This window comes from Coffea arabica, chromosome 11e (assembly GCF_036785885.1).
Source record: "Coffea arabica cultivar ET-39 chromosome 11e, Coffea Arabica ET-39 HiFi, whole genome shotgun sequence".
NCBI classification, from domain to species: Eukaryota; Viridiplantae; Streptophyta; class Magnoliopsida; order Gentianales; family Rubiaceae; genus Coffea; species Coffea arabica.
Genome location: NC_092331.1, coordinates 13,761,049 through 13,768,150, shown reverse-complemented (window position 1 = coordinate 13,768,150; position 7,102 = coordinate 13,761,049). Strand labels below are relative to the sequence as shown.

General features: G+C 36.0%; 1 pseudogene; it reads left to right on the top strand.

The window, feature by feature from the left end:
- The first annotated feature begins 3,394 nt into the window (after positions 1-3,394).
- On the top strand, positions 3,395-6,326 carry LOC113719469 (short chain aldehyde dehydrogenase 1-like; annotated as a pseudogene).
- The last annotated feature ends 776 nt before the right edge of the window (positions 6,327-7,102 follow it).

Below are 7,102 nucleotides of genomic sequence, written 5' to 3'. Positions count from 1 at the left end.
CTTGAGCATGTTATCTAGCACCTTTGTTGTTACAATTATGATTAAATTTGTGCTATTAATTGTGATTGTCTAAAAGTGTTGTTTTACCAATGAACTTTGGGATTCAATACTAATTCATGAAAATGTTAAACTGAGGGGGGTTAGCTCAATAATGTAAGGTTGCACCTTTGTAGCTTTAACCAGGTAATTTCATCGGATCTAATGAATCTATAATTAGTTTCATATTATGTTAGTAGGTGTGAGTAGTTATAAGTGTGGTTAGTATAATTACGAAAGCAGTTATCACATACATTTGAAAAATACGTTATAACTAACCAAGGTAATAAACTCATTTAACTAGTAATTTCACTTACAAGAATAGTTAGTAAATTCTTAACGCTAACTGTTTTTAACTAACCAAGGCAAATGAAGTGAGAAAGTTTTTAAAATCTTATGTAAATCTTAAACTAACTTTTAGTATAGGTTGAAACAAGGTTAATATAGGAATTTCACATTTTCCGTCAAATTGGACGATTTCCGTTCATTGCCCAAATTAGTCCAAACCACGAGGGGGTTCTTTGGGGGTTTTCAAACAATGAGGAGATTTTATGATAATAACCCAAACCACAATGGGGTTTAGTGTATTTTACCCTTACTTTTATTTCATGTTAGTAGTATAAATTTACTTGCTTTATTTATGATCATCTAAATAATAAAGAAGTTTGAATCACATCGATAATTGACAATTTTTTCTATGAGATCGACGCCTAATATCTCCTATACTCAATAAACGATCTATATACTTGCAGAAAATGAGGTAATTAGATTTATAAATTTGGAACGAAGATTTAAATATCATCAAAGGGAGTATAAGTGATAGATTTCGGTTTCGAAACCTCTTTGAAGCCTTCTTAGTTTTTTTTTAAAACTTTTTCCTTATAAGACTTTAAATCTCCTCTGGAATCAAAGAAAAAGAAATCTAATTAGCTGCAACCTCACTCTAACAGAAGACAATGTTCTGGGTTCCATGGTTCACATTTGTATGTTACCTTGTCATTAGTTAAAGTTATTTCTTATTACCTCCGCCAAACCCCACAATATCCCGGGCATATTTTTTATTTGAAACTTATTCAGATTTCCTTCTAGGTCATATTCTTTTACATCTAGGTAGGCCTGTCAACGGGTCGGGTTCGGGCCGGAATTCATTATTCTAGACCCGGACCCGGCATACCAAATCGGATCCGGATTCGACCCGTTTACCCTACGGGTCTTCTACTCTATGTTCCGAATCCGGATCCGACGGGTCTCGGATCTGGGTCCGAGTCTACCCGAAAAAAATTATGAAAATTTACAATTTCTAATAAAAATGAGAAAAAAATATATTTGTACACTAATTTCTAACTAATACAAAAATAAATCAAATAAGAAAATAAATCAAATTGACTTTACTCAAATATATCACCCTAATCAAATTATATTGATAAATATACATATTTTAAATTATTAATCCATTTATTTCCGGATTCGGGTCTAATACGGGTCGGAATACTATATTCCGTATCCGACTCATTTTTTTGTTTGACAAAACGGATCCGGATCTGGGTCCGGGTAACGGAATTAAATCCCTACCCATACCCGTAATAATTTCACGGATCCGGACCGGATCCGGGTCGTTGACAGGCCTACATCTAGGACAATATGTTTTTCAAAGCAATAATTTGCAATGCTACAGTATAATGCAATCAAAACCATTTACTTGTCAACGACAGCCGACAGCCGGACTTGAGATTTGTTGCCGTGAAACAGATTTTTTCCCCATTTGAGCGTAATAAAAGAGCAGTGAGGTTGGTCCACATAAAGCAATCATAAAATGTCCTCTCTCCGTTCCAATTTGAAAGTATTATTTTTTTTTTCATCCGTTTTAAATTATAGTCTATTTTTTAATTAAAAAATTTAATTAACTTCTAATTTTTTTAAAATATCCTTACTTACTATATTTCATTATCAATAAATATAACTTATCTTATTTAATACAGTTAACTTTTCTATTAATGATTGCTTTGATATATGTTTTGAATAGTGCAACATACCTATTATTATTGCTATTATAATTAAAGTAAATGTACCGTGATTAATCATACTCCTAATATTAATAGAAGGATATTTAAAAAAAAATATTAGACTAGATTTGCTTTGTCAATAAAATTAACTATTTTTTTTTAAATTGAGAGAGAGAAAAAAAAAAACAAGACTACGGAATGTGGCACTAATTGTCTTCCACTAATTGCTATAGGTGTGACTTTCCAAAATTCAGATGGGTGTGTAGTGCACACGTTTGGTTCGATGGTGATTCAGTCCCCGTCGGTCTCTCCATAGGTCTAGTTGAATCCCCCTAAAATAGGATAGATTAGGCGTAGGAGTAGATGTACGATAGACAAATACCGAGTGTCGAAAGAAGAAAAAAAAAAGATATTTTGCGACATTTGTGCCCCACCTTCTTTGGCTGATAACAATAATTTTATGAGTAATACAGTGAATAGCAACAAGGTGTCAAATTTCGTGAAGTTTCTGATGTGATTTTTTATTTTAAATAGAAGTAAAATAATTTGGCAACTCAGTTCTTAAAGGTAAAAATTGCAGCACTAAAAATGCGTGATCAGAAGAGAGCTCGCCCATAAGAAGAATGGAAAGAAATGAAACTACAGGCAAACTTAGAACTTCTGATATGTTTTAACAGTCAAAGCTTATTTTACTTAATAGAGGTGGCAAAGTGAAGTATAAATAACGTCAAGAGTGAAAATGCAAATCACACGACAAATGTTATAGGGCTTGTGTATTTAATCCTAGCTAGAACAAAAATAGGTTACCAAATTGTATTCACTTCTCCAATGTGGATAATGTGCATAACTGAGAAAACAAAGTCATCTTGTAATGTATACTCGTAAACTTTGCAGTGTTGCAACTTCAATTTCCAATCTCATGTAGAATGTAGTAGGACCCCTCGGGACTAGATCACGCGGTCTGTGGCTGCTTCCGGCACTCGCAGGTCGTGGGGTCGACACTCACTTAACGCCTGGGTGCGATTGGGGTGGTGCTGTACTCCAGGCGCAGGGGATTAGTCGGGCAGCCTTCGGGTCTTGACCCGGACACCCCTGTGTTGACAAAAAAAAAAAATGTAGAATGAAGTAGGAAAATAAAGATCCATACCCAAATAGCAGTGTTGACCGCACAAAACATGGGGCTGGATTTGTAGTTTAATTGACTGATCTGACATTTTCCTCAAAATAATGGGAAAAGGACAAATAGGTATATGTGCGACAAATTAAAATACTTTCGAGATGCGCTTCTGATTCTGCCTATATCTTTGATCAGTTTATCCCGTAGTACTATATTATGGGTTTTTCTTAGGGATGGCAACGCGGGCACTTGCCCGCGCGGGTACAAATGGAGCAGGGATGGAGCGGGGTGAGGGCAAAATATTTACCCCGCATGAGACAACATATCCCCGCCCCGTCCCCCTCACAAAAAAAAAAAAAAAATATATATATATATATAAATATTAAATACACAAAAGTACAAAACCCCTAAATCTAATTATCCCCCGTTCGGCCATTCCCATTTCCTCCTTCGCAGAATCGCCGCCAGCCAGCCACAGCCGTCGCCTCCCATAGTCCCATTCCCCTCAATTCTAATCAGTAATCAGTCTCAATCACTCGAAATCTCTAAATTCATTTTTCCCCTCCTTTCAAAATTCAACTGGTACTAAATGAAATCCATGCTCTCTCTTTTTTTTTTCCCCTCTCCTGCTAATTTGCTTGCATTTACGTTCTTAGATGACTGAAATTTTGGTTGCGTTGGAAATTTTATGGTCCACTTCAATCTCGTAGTTGAAAGAGGATGAAACTTTTTGTGTGTGCTTGTAATCTGTTTGTGAAAATGCGTGAATGAAAAGGAGGTATCAGTTAAGGCTTTATTCAGATTAAAAATCTATATCTTGTTTCACATGTATCGTAAAACATGAAAGATACGGTATTATTGTACCTCCATTTTCCTTTTTAGGAATTATGGCCTATGAATGTGTTAGCAGACGTTTTGGAGCATCTTGATAAGAGTAGTGTTTTCTGTATGCAGGGGTTCTCTTAAGCTGATTGATGGACTAAAGTCTTAAAACTTTTGGGCTATTAGAGAGTTTTCTATGATTGCTTTATTGGTAATCTCAGAGGTAAGTTCTTGATGTGTTTGCAAAATGAGAATTTGTATTGTCTACCCAAAACTGCAATGCTCTGTGCCTCTTCAGTTTGCTCGTCCTTTGTTGGTTCAGTTAATTCCCCTCATTATTTTCATAGGTGATATTTTCTTTTTTTTTTATTTTTCACATCTTAGTTCTTCATTTACGGCTAAGCTGAAGATTATGAATTGTAGAAGGTTATCCATTTCTCGCCCCACCCCGCCCTATTGCCATCCCTAGTTTTTCTAATGGAAGCACTTAAAGCACTCGTTAAGTATTCATTTAAATTATTATATATATATATTAATAATTATTGTCTTTTTTTATATTTATATATTTTTCATATTTAATCTTATCTATCTTCTTTTTTATTTATTTATTTTTTTAATTAATTTTATATTTTAAAAATATGACATTTAAAATATATTTTAACAAGTATTCTGTAAGCACCTATTAGACAGACAGTTCTATTATATAGATATTGGCTTTTCTACATAAATGATGCAATCTCCAGTCCCCACTAATTAGTGAACTTTGACTTACAAATCTTTGGAATATCAAATATGACATCCCGATTTTCTATACTAAGGAAAAAGGCCTGTTATTGTATGATGTCGGCAAGAATTTCTATAAAATCCATTATTTCGATAGCAGACTTTGCAAGTTGAAAAAGTGACGATGCTTCCTAGCAATTCACCTCCTTCTGCTGCCATAGTCCGAAGGTAAGTTATCCTTTGCTCACCGTCAATTTCCACCCTCAATTCTTGTCCTTCAACTTTACTTAATTGAAGCACAAAAATGGAAATCTAACTGCTTGATCTTATCTCACAGGCTTGAAGATAAAGTGGCAGTGATTACTGGTGGCGCCAGTGGGATTGGAGAGTGCACTGCAAGGCTGTTTGTCAAGCATGGCGCTAAAGTCGTCCTTGCTGATATCCAAGATGATCTCGGTCGTGCCATTTGTGAGGAGCTTAATCCCGAAGGAGCCATTTCCTACGTCCACTCCACTGCGATGTAACGAATGAATCACACGTAAGAAGAGCAGTAGACACTGCAATCTCCATGTATGGCAAGCTTGACATAATGTTCAGTAACGCTGGAATTCCTGGAAATGGATCAGACAGAACGATCCTTTTGCCTGATCAAGACAGTACAGAATCGACAGATCACGAGAACTTTAGAAGGGTTTTCGATGTTAATGTTTTTGGCGCGTTCTTGTGCGCTAAGCATGCTGCGAGAGTTATGGTTCCTGCTGAGAAGGGATCCATTATTATAACTTCCAGTGTTTGTTCAATGACTTTTGGTGATGTCCCTTATTCTTATGTTGCGTCCAAGAATGCCGTTTTGGGGTTTGCCAAGAATTTGTGTGTGGAATTGGGACAATATGGGATCCGAGTAAACTGTGTTTCTCCCTTTGGAGTTCCCACTCCAATGCTAAAGAGAGCATTACCCATGGTCAAGGGGAGTGAAATAGAGGGATTTGTTTCTGCAATAGCAAATCTCAAGAAGGAAACTGTGGGAACAGAAGATGTGGCGGAAGCTGCATTATACCTTGGAAGTGACGAATCCAAGTACATAAGCGGATTAATTCTGGTGGTTGATGGTGGTTATAGCACAACCAATATAGCATTGAAAGAGGCTAAGTTGAGCAAGAGCTTGCCAATTCCAAGCAAAATGTGAATTGTGATGAACTTGCTGCTGCTGCTTCTGCCTTAAGATGTCAACGAAGTGCTGCTGCTGCTGCATATCGCTATTGTGAGATACATTTATATTTTCTTTTTCCTACAATTTCTTATCTCGTATCAATTTTAAAATGAATTCTTTTTCCCATTTTTTGAGCCAATGGGAAAAAGAAATGAGCAAGTAAGCCTGGAAATTTCTGTTGATGTAGAAAATCAATCATATAATTAAATAAAATAAAAGAATCAAAAGCATGGTTGGTGTCCTGCGCCTTCCTAGCTAGAAAACTCTAACCTGGTATTGCTTTTCTTTCTTTAATACAGCCACGAAATCTGTAAATGTTTGGAAATTCTTACAGCTTTGCACATTTCCGTAGGATGAGTACTCGATTTTCATCAGGATGTAAAATAGCCTACGACCAGCGACGAAAGAAGGCAAATACAGCAGGCACAGTTTCATCCCACCATAAAGCATTCTTATCTCCTCCAATCAACCCAATGGAGGTGTATAAAATTTGTATCATTTTTATAAGTGATTCCAAGGTAATTATTCTTATTAAACCCATAGAGCCTATATCATATAAGACTTGTTCTGTTGCTTCTATAATTTGAATAGTTGATGGGACCTATGCTCTCGTATTCACTCAATCTCATGAATATAATCAGTCTCTGGAGGCTTATCTTATGCCATTTCCTTACAAGTTTCATGGTTTGTAATGGTTGGAAGGTCGAAGATTGAATCCTAGAGAAAAATACCTTTATCAAGTTCGTGAGTTTGGCCTTCATCATAAGCAACAATGTTGCTTTAATTCTGATAAAGGCTAATATCACATAACTAAATCATGCATAGGAAGTAGAAATGAAGGTAATCTCTCACTTGAAAATGTACTCCACATAAAAAAAGAAAGCAAAATTTTTGAAGGTCCTAAACATGAGATTCAATGGTTTGCAGCCTCTCTGGGTACTTTGCAAGGATGGGAAAACGCAAAATAAACCGAAACAAAAAGTTTAGGGGGTCAAACTATGAAGTAACAAATTTAAGGAGGTTAACATATAATTTAGTCAATAAAGAATTCAAGAAATAATTGGTGACGTACGGCACCAGTGAAGGCACAAACTTTTCCTACAATGGAGTAAGTGAGGTCTCTTTAGGTCTTAGCAGCAGCTCACCTGCTTGGGCTGTTATCCCACATCGAGGGTTGGGGGGGATTTGGAG